This window comes from Plecotus auritus (genome assembly GCF_963455305.1).
Source record: "Plecotus auritus genome assembly, chromosome: 6".
In the NCBI taxonomy this organism is placed as follows: Eukaryota; Metazoa; Chordata; class Mammalia; order Chiroptera; family Vespertilionidae; genus Plecotus; species Plecotus auritus.
Genome location: NC_137773.1, coordinates 128,353,715 through 128,365,362, shown reverse-complemented (window position 1 = coordinate 128,365,362; position 11,648 = coordinate 128,353,715).

Sequence of the window (11,648 nt, the reverse complement as noted above, 5' to 3'; positions counted from 1 at the left end):
CTGATCCAATGAGAGTAGGTCCCATCAAAGAGAAAGCCTAGAATAAAAGAGACAAGAATTGGAGAGGGGCTAACTCTTGCTGACATTGTTTAGGCCCCTGTTCCCTGAATCACCATTTAAAAAAAATTATATACAATAAAATTGATTTATTTTTTGGTGCATAGTTCTATGAGTTTTAACACATGTATATGAATATGTATATCTACCATCACAATCAGGACACAAAACAATTTCATTACCCTAACACCCACCCCCTCCCCTGCTGCCTGTTTATAGTCAAACCCTCTCTCTATACCCCTAAAACCTGGAGCAACTACTGATCTGTTCTTTATCCCTATAGTTTTATCCTTTCCAGAATGTTACCTAAATGGGACCATACAAATGTAACTTTCTGAGGCTGGGTTCTTTCACTCAGGATAATGCCTTTGAAATTCATCCAAGTTGTAGTGTGTATTAATAGTTCATACCTTTATATTGCTGAGTAGTATTCCATTGTCTAGATGTACCAGGATTTGTTTTCCATTCCCCACTGGAGAGCATTTGGGTTGTTTCCATTTTGGTGATTATGAATACAACTGCTATAAACATTCCTATATAGGGTTTTGTGTGAACATAAGTTTCATTTCACTTGGTAAATACTAAAGTGGAATTACTGGGCCATATGATAAGTATGTGTTGAACTTTATAATGTTTTCCATAGTGACTATATAATTTCATATCCCAAACAACAATGAAAGTTCCATATCCCAAACAACCATGCCTCCTACACAGTACTTGGTGTTGTCAGCTTTTTTAAAAAAAGAGTCATTCTAATATGTGTGTAGTGATATTTTATTATAATTTAATTTGTATTTCTATAATGGATTGTGATGTTGAACAATTTTCATGTGTTTGTCATTCATGTACATTCTTTGTTCAAAGTTTTTGATTATTTTCTTATTTTGAGCTTTGAGTTCTTTAAATATTCTAGACCCAAGTATTTTATTGGATATGTGATTTGCAAATATTTGCTCAGAATCTGTAGCTTGCCTTTTCATTCTCTTAACAGTATCTTTTGCAGAGCAAAAATTTTTTATTTTGATGTAGTCATATTTATCAGTATTCTTCTTTTATAAATTTTGCTTTGGGTATCTTATTGAAGAACGCTGTCTAACTCAAGATCACAAAGATTTTCTCCTATGACTTATTCTACATTTTTAAATTTTTTAATATTTTACATTCAGATCTGTGATCCATTTGGAGTTAATTGTTGAAAAAACTGTAAGGTATAGGCTGAGCATTATTTTTTTTTTTTTTGCATATAAATGCCCAATTGTTTCAATACCATTTGTTGAAAAAACTATCTTACTATATTACATTTGTTTGCACTTTTATAGAAATTGGCCATATTTATGTGTATCAGTTTCTGAGTTTCCTATTTTATTTCATTGCTCTTAGTGTGTCTATATCTCCACTAATAACATATTGACTTGATTAGTGTAGCTTTTTTCTTTTTCAATCCTCATCCAAGGACATGCTGGAGAAAGAAAAAGAGGGAGAGAGAGAGAGGAGAGAGAGAGAGTGAGAGAGAGAGAGAGAGAGAGAGAGAGAGAGAGAGAGAGAGAGAAACATTGATGTGAGAGAGAAACATCAATCAGTTGCCTCCTGTACATGCCCCAACCAGGATGGACCACAACCTAGGTCCAGTGAACCCACGACCTTTTTGGTGTACAGAACAACACTCCAACCAACTGAGCCACGGCCGGCCAGGCTCTTTGCACTATTTATTGAAGAGACTATCCTTTACCATTGAGTATTCTTGGCTCCATAGTCAAATATTAGCTGACCAAATATGCAATGGTTTATTTCTAGGTTCTAAATGCTGTTCCATGAGTCTATGTGTCTACTTTTATGCCAGTACCATGCTGTTTGATTGCTATAGCTGTGTAATACATTTTGAAATCAGGTAGTGTGTTATCTCCAGATTTGTTTTCCTTGCTCAGATTGCAGTGACTATTCAGAGTCCTTTTGAGGTTCTATACACATTTTAGAATTTTTTTTTCTATGTCTATGAAAAATGTTACTGGAATTTTTATAGGGATTGCATTAAATCTCTAGATGTCTTTTAGTATGGATATTTTAATAATATCAATTCTTTTGATTCATGAACATGAGATATCTTTGCCTTTGTTTGTGTCTTTAATTTCTTTTATAAAAGTCTTAATAGTTTCAAGTACAGATCTTTCACCTCCTTGGTTGAATTTATTCCTAAGTATTTTATTGTTTGTTATGCTGTTTTGAATGGGATTGTTTTATTTTCTTTTGTATTTTGTTAGTGTATAGAAATAAAATTCTGTATTTTGAATTTGAATCCTGAAACAACTGAAGTAGTTGATTAGTTCTAATAGTTTTTTGGTATAGTCTTTAGAATTTTCTTATATACAAACATCTCATCTGTAAAGAAAGACAATTTTACTGTTTCTTTTCCAGTTTAGGTACCTTATATTTCTCTTTCTTTCCTGATTGCTCTGGCTAGGACTTCCAGTACTATGTTGAATAGGAGTGAGGATGGGCACCTTTGTCTTGTTCCTGATCTTAGAAGAAAAGCTTTTAACCTCACAGTTGGGTCTGATGTTAACTGTGGGCCTGTTATATATGCCCTTTATTTGTTGATGTATGTTGCTTCTATGCACGATTTGTTGAGGGTTTTTATCATGAAAGGATATTGTATTTTGTCAAATGCTTTTTCTGCATCTATAGGGATGTCGCATATAATTTTTTACCTTTCATTCTATTAATGTGGTGTAACACATTTATTAATTTGTGTATGTTGAACCACCTTGCATCCTAGGGGTAAATCTCACTTGATCATACTGTATAATCCTTTTAATGTGCTGTTGAATTTAGTTGGCTAGTATTTTGTTGAGAATTTTCAAGCATCTGTATTCATCAGGAATATTAGCCTGTTTATTTTCTTGTAGTGTCCTTATCTGTCTTTGGTATCAGGATAATAGCTGGCCTCATAAAGTGAGTTTGGGAGTTTTTCTTCCTCTTCATTTTTTTTTTTAAATATATTTTTATTGATTTCAGAGAGGAAGGAAGAGGGAGAGAGAGATAGAAACATCAATGATGGGAGAGAATCATTGATTGGCTGCCTCCTGCACGCCCCCACTGGGGATTGAGCCCGCAACCCCAGCATGTGCCCTTGACTGGAATTGAACCTGGGACCCTTCAGTCCGCAGGCTGACGCTCTATCCACCGAGCCAAACTGGCTAGGGCTTCCTCTTCATTTTTTGGGAAGAGTTTGTATTAATGCTTCTTTAAATGTTTGGTATAATTCATCAGGCAAACCATCTAGTCATGGCTTTTCTTTGTTGGAAGGTTTTTTTGGTGTTTTTTGTTGTTGTTCATCCTCACCCAAGGATATTTTTCCATTGATTTTTAGGGAAAGTGGAAGAGAGAGGGAAAGACAGAGAGAAACATCAATGTGAGAGAAATACATCAACTGGTTGCCTCCTGCATAAGCCCTGACCAGGGCCTGGGCCGGGGAGTTGCCTGCAACGTGCCCTTGAACAGAATCAAACCCGGGACCCTTTGGTCCACAGGCGGACACTCTATCCACTGAGCCAAACCGGCTAGGGCTGTTGGGAGGTTTTTAATTACTGATTAATCTCCTTACTTGTTATAGGTCTGTTCATGTTTTCTATTTTTTGTGTGATTCAATCTTAGCGGGTTGCATGTTTCTAGAAATTTGTCCTTTTCTTCTAGGTTATCCAATTTGTCAGCCTGTAGGAGTTTCTTATGATACTTTGTATGTCTGATATTATTTGTTTGAGACTTCCTCTATTTTTCTTAGTCTAGGTAAAGGTTTGTCAATTTTGTTTATCTGTTCAAAATAAATAGCTCTTACTTTCATTGATCTTTTCTATTGTTTTTCTGTCTCTGTTTCATTTATTTCTACTCTGATCTTTGTTATTTCCTTCTTTTTGCTAACTTTGGGCTTAATTTGGGCTTTTTTTTTCTTGTTCCTTGAGGTGTTTGTTTATTTGAGATCTTTCTTTTTTCTAAATGTAGGTATTTATCACAGTTCTACGTTCTTAGAGCTGTTTTTGCAGCATCCTATAGGTTTTGGTATGTTATTTTTCCATTTTTTTCAAGATTATTTTTATTTCTCTTTTTATTTATTCCTGGACCCATTGGTTGTTCAGAATGTGATGTTAAATTTCCACATATTGTGAATTTTCCAGCTTTCCTCCTCTTACTGATCTCTTATTTTATATCATTATGGTCAGAAAAGATACTTGGTATAATTTCAATCTTCTTAAATTTGCCAAGACTTGTTTTAAGACCTATTGTATAACCTATCATGGAGCATGTACAATGAGCGCTTAGAAAAATATGTTTTCTGCTGCTGTTTGAATGTTCAAATGTTCTATATATGTCTTTTAGGTCCATTTGGTTTAAAGTATGGTTCAAGTTCAATGTTTCCTTGTTGATTTTCCTATATGCATGATCTACCAATTGTTGTAAATTGGGCATTAAAGTGCTCTATCCTATATAATAAAGAGGTAATATGCAAATTTACCCTCATGCCCTCGCACCAGAAGATGGCTGTCCCCACATTGTCACAAAATGGCTGCCACAAGATGGCCGCCCCCACGTCATCACAAGATGGCCTGCAGGGGAGGGCAGTTGGGGGGGACCGGGCCTGCAGGGGAGGGCAGTTGGGGGCAACCAGGCCTGCAGGGGAGGGCAGTTGGGAGTGATTGGGCTGGCAGGGGAGGGCAGTTGGGGGCGACTGGGCCTGCAGTGGAGGGCAGTTGGGGGGGACCGGGCCTGCAGGGGAGAGCAGTTGGGGGTGATCAGGTTGGCAGGGGAGCAGTTAGGTGTCAATCATGCCAGTAGGGGAGCGGTTAGGTGTCAATCAGGCTGGCAGGGGAGCAGTAGGGGGCTATTAGGTGTCAATCAGGCTGGCAGGGGAGCAGTAGAGGGCTATCAGGCTGGCAGGCAGAGTGGTTAGGGGCAATCAGGCAGCCAGGCAGGTGAGTGGTTAGGAGCCAGCAGTCCCGGATTGTGAGAGGGATGTCCAACTGCGGGATTGGGCATAAACCGGCAGTTGGACATCCCCAAGGGGGTCTCAGATTGGAGAGGGTGCAGGCTGGGCTGAGGGACACCCCTCCAGTGCATGAATTTCATGCACCGGGCCTCTAGTTATTGTATAGTTGTCCATTTCTCCATTCAGATCTGTTCTTATTTGTTTAACCTATTTACGTGCTCTGATGTAGGGTGCATATACACTGAGTGGCCAGATTATTATGTTCTCTGAATGCATAATAATCTGGCCACTCAGTGTAATATATAGCATGTTTATGCTAGGTTTATATATGTATTATATATGTCACATATATATTACCTCTAATACTATTTGCATTAATGTCTACTTTATTGGCTGATATATTGATATACTAACATACAAGCTTTATCAGTTTTTTTGTCCAGTGTTTGCATTATATATACACTGAGTGGCCAGATTATTATGCATTCAGCGGCCATCTGGCCACTCAGTGTATATTTATAATTGTCATATTTTCTTAATGAATTGAGCCCTTTGTCATAATATAATGACTTTCTTTGTCTTGTGTTATCATTTTTGGCTTAAAGTCTATTTTGCCTGATATACATATAGCTACCCCTATTCTCTTTTCGTTTCCACTTGCACGGAATAATTTTTTCTACTCCTTCACTTTTAGCCTATTTATGTCCTTAGAGCTAAAGTGAGTTTCTTGTAGGCAGCAAATAGTTGTCCTGTTTTTTGTTTGTTTGTTTGTTTGTTTAATCCATCCAGCCATTATATGTCTTTTGATTGAAGAATTTAATCCACTTACAAAAGACTAAGTATTGATTAGGAAAGACTTATCAGTGCCTCTTACTCTTTCTGGCTGTCTTGAAGTTCTTTTGTTCCTTGCTTCCTTTCTTGCTGCCTTTCTTTGTGATTTGATTATTTTCTCTAGTGGTATGTATGCTTTGATTCCCTTCTCTTTGTCTTTTGTGACTCTACTGTATGTTTTTGCTTTGTGTTCACCATAAGACATATAGAAAACATATCTATAACAGTTGATTTCATGCTTGATAAACAACTTAAATTCAATCACATACTAAAACTCTCCCCTTTTATTCCCTTTTGTGTCTTTGATTTGAATTATAAATTTATCTCTTTTATACTATACATCATTAACAAATTATTGTAGCTATAGTTATTTTTATACTAGAGTTAAATGATTAATACTCTACCAGATGACAATGTTATAGTATTCTGAATTTGACTATGCACTTATTTTTACCAATGTGTTGTATATTTTCATGTTACTAATTAGCACCCTTTCATGTCAGCTTTAAGAACTCCTTTCAGCATTTCTTGTGAAGCAGGTCTAGTGGTGATGAATTGCTTCAGCTTTTGTTTGTCTGGGAAAGTCTTTATCTCTCTCTTATTGCTAGACAGCTTTTTTTTGGATAAAATATTCTTGGTTGGAATTTTTTTCTTTCATGACTTCAAATATATCATCCCACCCTCTCCTGGCCTGTAAGTTTTCTGCCGAAAAATTTGCTGATAGACTTATGGTGGTTCCTTGTAAGTTATAAGCTTTATTTTTCTTGTTGCTTTTAGAAATTCTCTCTTTATCTTTGATATTTTGAAATTTTTATTAAATTATCTTGAAGAAGACCTCTTTAAGTTGATTTTGTTTGGTGACCTATGAACTTCATCAACTTGCATACTAAATCCATCCCCAAATTTGGGAAGTTCTCAGACATTATTTCTCTAAATAAGCTTTTCTTGCTCCTTTCCCCACTTTTATTCTGGAACTCCAATAATTTGCAAATTTTTTTTTTTTTTTTAATTTCAGAGAGGAAGGGAGAGGGAGAGAGATAGAAACATCAATGTTGAGACAGAATCATAGATCGGCTGCCTCCTGCACACCCCCCACTGGGGACCAAGCCCAGGCATGTGCCCTTGACCGGAATCGAACCTAGGACCCTTCAGTCCACAGGCTGACACTCTATCCACTGAGCCAAACCAGCAAGGGCTGCAATTTGATTCTTTTGTTGGTATCTCATAGATCACTCTTTTTCATTCTTTTTCCTTTGCATGTCTATGACTGGATAATGTCAGAGTTCCTATCTCCTATCTCACAGATTTTTTCTTCTGCTTGATCCAGTTGATGTTGATGCTCTCTACTACTTTTTCTTTTTCATTTTATTCGTTGTGTTATTTAGCTCCAGAAATTATTTTTGATTCATTGTTATGATTTCTATCTCTTTGTTAGTTTTTGTTTTCCTGATTTTCTTGAATTTTCTTTCTGAGTTTTCTTGTAGCTCATAGATTGTCATTAAAACAGCTATTTTGAATTCTTTATCTGGTAAATTGCAGACCTCCATGTCTGTGGGCTTGGTTAGGGAAGATTATTGTGATCCTTTGGTAGTGTGGTTATGTTGATTTTTCACATTCCTTGAAGTTTTGCATTGCTGTTTTTGCATTTGAAGTAGTAGTCACTACCTGTAGTCTTTACTTACTGCCCAGTCTAGTGTGTCCAAACTTGTATGTTTTTACTCCAATGGTATGCTGCAAATTCTCCTCTGGATACCTGGACTTCCACAAAGACTCTCATCCATGGGTTATGATCTAAACCAGTGTTTGTTGGGGGCTCCCAGACTGTGTTGGAGAGGCACTGGAGCCAGTTCACAGGCCACTGCAGAGTCCACAGCCAGGAATGAGGTCTGTCTGCCTATCACCTGATGCACGGCTGGGCAAGACTCCTTCCAGTTATTTGGTGTATGGTGCTGGATCCCACAGCTTCTTAAATGACTTTTTTTTGTGTGTGGATGTGGATGAATGCCAAATTTTTGTCATTGAAATGGGGGGGATAAAAACAAGGGACATATTACGCTACCATTTCCATAAATGTTAGTTTTAAAAAGTAAGTTAGTTGTAGAAAGAAATTTTTAAAAGAAAATTAAAATAAATAAAAATTTAAGGAAGAAAAACACCATTTCAAGACAATCATTTTAAATATTTTAGTGTATTTCTTTCCAATTACTTCAATAAGTATATATTTTTATAAAGTTGAGCTAAGAGAATGTATTTAATTTTATGTTCTTATTTTTACATTACAAAATAAGGTAAGCATTTTTCCCATGTCTTCATAAACATCATTTAAATGGTTATTCTATTTAAATAATAACCTACCTAATCAATGGTAGGTGTTTCATCATATTGTTTTGTTTGTTTTATTATAAATGTTACTAGAGGCCCAGTGCACGAATTTGTGCATGGGTGGGGTCCTTCGGCCTGGCTGGTGATAGAAACCTATTGGGGACCTGACCTGCCGGCCGGGGGAGGGACCAGGAGGTTGGTGGACCAGCCTCCTGACCGGGGCTATTGGAGGAAGGGACCACAGGAGATTGGAGGGCTGAGGGGGAGCGACTGCAAGGAGGGGCTGCAGGAGGTTGGCTGTGGGAGCAACTCCTGTGTTGAGCATCTGCCCCCTGGTGATCAGTGTGCATCATAGTGACTGGTTGACCGGTTGTTCCAGTCATTTGGTCATAATGGTCACTTAGACTTTTATATATATAGATTGCAAGAAACACCTTCATAGATATTTTTGAGGGATTTCAATTTCTGATGGTCTTTGGTGAGAGACTACAAAAAGTTTAATTTCTAGGCTAAAAGATTCAGATGTCTTTGAGGTTCTTGATACATACTGACAAATTGTTTTTCAGAACATTTATATCAATCTGTATTCCACTGGCAGCAAATGAGTACCCAGGTTTACCAGCAGTTAGTATTATCAAGGGATATTTTACATGTGAATTTTCTTCTTTTTTTTTTAGTTTGCTTTTTAGGGAATTAGGTTGTAAATGAAAAATCAGCCATTTCAGCAAGTTCTGAAGTCTCCTTCACTAGCAGAAAATCATAAACAGAAACTGTAACTCCATTGCTTTTACATATTTTATATTTATTTGAAGTCTTCTTGTTTTGTGCAATTGTGGAACACATTATTATAGCTGCATGAAATGATTTTAGGTTTTAACATGTTCAATTTCAGAAACATCATTGTGAATAACAGTATAATATTCCACTTAATGGCTATATAATTATTTAATTGATCCCCTATCTTTGAACATTTAATTTGTTTTTCACTTGTTATCTGGAAAGACTGGGATGAAGACTCTTGTTCATAAATTATTGTCACCATCTCTGACCTACAATATAAGTTATGTTACTGTGATGCTCTGACTTTTGAACTTAGGTCTTGTAACTAGGTTTCAGGACCTATTTCTGAGCCTAGGGTACTTTATCAACTGAGCCCCTGCCTTATTCTTTATTCCTTCCCAGCAGGGACATGAATCAGTAACTTCCCCTCTTTGCTCCAGTTGGTTTATTTTGGGCTTCTGTCACATGCCACCAAAAAAGCCTTATCAGTCATTTTTGCTACTAATGTGTAATCCTACTTTTTATTATTACTACTAGAGGCCCAGTGCCTGAATTCCTGCATGGGTGGGGTCCCTCGGCCTGGCCAGCAATCGGGGCTGATTGGGGGCCTACTGGCCAGGGCGGGGGAGGAACTGCGGGAGGTTGGCTGCCACAGGAGGTTGGCTGTGGGAGTGCACTGACCACCAGGGGTCAGCTCCTGCATTGAGCATCTGCCCCCTGGTGATCAGTGTGCATCATAGTGACCATTCGACGGGTCGTTCTGTCGCTTAGGCTTTTATATATATAGATTTGTTAATCCCCATCCAAGGATATTTTTTCCATTGCTTTTCAGAGAGTGGAGGTGGGGGATGGCAGTAGGGAAGTATGAAGGGGGGGGGGGGGAGAGAGAGAGAGAGAGAGAGAGAGAGAGAGAGAGAGAGGGACATCGATGTGAGACACATTGAGGGTTGCCTCCTGCATGACCCCTATTGGGGGCAGGGAGTGAACCTGAAACTCAGGTACATGCCCTTAACTGGGAATCAGACCTGAGATCCTTAGATATGCTGACTGAATCTCTAACCACTGAGCATACCGTCAGGGCTTATCATACTTTTTAAAAAGTATATTTACTTGTTCATTCTCTTAAGGCCACTGGATATAGGGTTTCATGTAATGACAAACATCATTATTTGGACTTTCAGATTTTTCTTTGTTTCATTTTTTCAGAATAAAGGTGTTTTGCTAGTCTTAATTTCATTTACTCTAAAATAAACATTGCTCCAAACAGACAGAATGACTAGAAAAGCTTTGCTGTTGCTACTGTTTTGCAAGCATTCACTTGTGAGGTTGAAAACAGTCACAAGTGTGGTTTGTCTACACATTAAAACCATGTAGGGCAAATGGTTAATGAGGTCTCTCTTAGTTTTCTAGGGTTGCTTAAGCAAAGTACCACAGACTGGGTAGCTTAGAACAACAGAAATTTATTATATTATACTTCTGGAGCCTAGGAGTCAAAAATCAAAGTGTTGGCTGGGCCACACTTCCTCCGAAACATGGAGGGGAAATCTTCCTTGCCTCTTCCGGTGTTTGCCATCAATCCTTGGTGTCCCTTGGCTTGTAGATGCTTCACTCCTGCCACGTGGCCATCTTCTTCCCACGAATGCCCATTGTCTTCCCACTGTGAGCATCTGTATCAATGTCCGAATTTCCCCTTTTTATAAGGACACCAGTTTTATGGAGCTAGGACCCACCCTAATAACCTCATTTTAACTTGACTACCTCTGCAAAGACCCTATTTTCCCAATTAGGTCACTTATTGAGGTACTAAAGATTAGTACTTCAACATATCTTTTTTGGGGGACACCATTCCATCCATACAGGCATTGTTTAATTTTAATATGAAGTAGATTGTTTGCAAAGGCCACAATTTGCCCCACCCTTGTTTTAATGCTCCTTTGCAATGTAACTTTTTTCCTCCTCCCCTCAAGAACTAAAGTCTATTTCCCCATCACCTTGAATCTGGCACATATAAGAAACAACCAATGAATGCATAAATAAGTGGAACAACAAATCAATGTTTCTCTATCTAAAATCAGTAAAATAATAATTTAAAAAAAGAATTAAAAAAAAAAAAAGACTATCTATTTAAGCCCAGCCCAAACTGCTGGTCTACAGAATCAAGAACAAATGAATGGTTGTTGTTTGAAGCTACTAAGTTTTGGAATGATTTGTTACATGACAATAAATTATTGCACAATAAGTCATTGGTACAGTGGATCTCGCGTCAGAAGCTCGAGTCTTCTGTTGTTTACTATCTCAATTACCCCAGCTAATTCACTAATTCAAAGAGCTCCTGCTTCTTTCTTTGTAAAATATGAATACAGTATTTTACTTATCTTTCACCATCGGTTGTAGGTTTCAAGTTTTTAATTTCAACCTAATAGAAAACCAACTCAAAGAACCAAAAGGAATAAAAGGAATTTATCGGCTTAAGTAACTGAAAACTTCAGGGTCTGGTCTGGCTTCAGGTACGACATAATCCAAGGACTCAAGTGATGGTATCGATGCTGCCTCCACATCTCTCCTCGGTTTTCCTCTGTGTGTCAACTTCATCCTCAAGCAGGCTCTTCCCAAGGGGAACTCCCCTTGCTTCTCAAGTCTCAAGTTTATCCAGCATAGCAAACCCAAGAAGAAGTTTGAC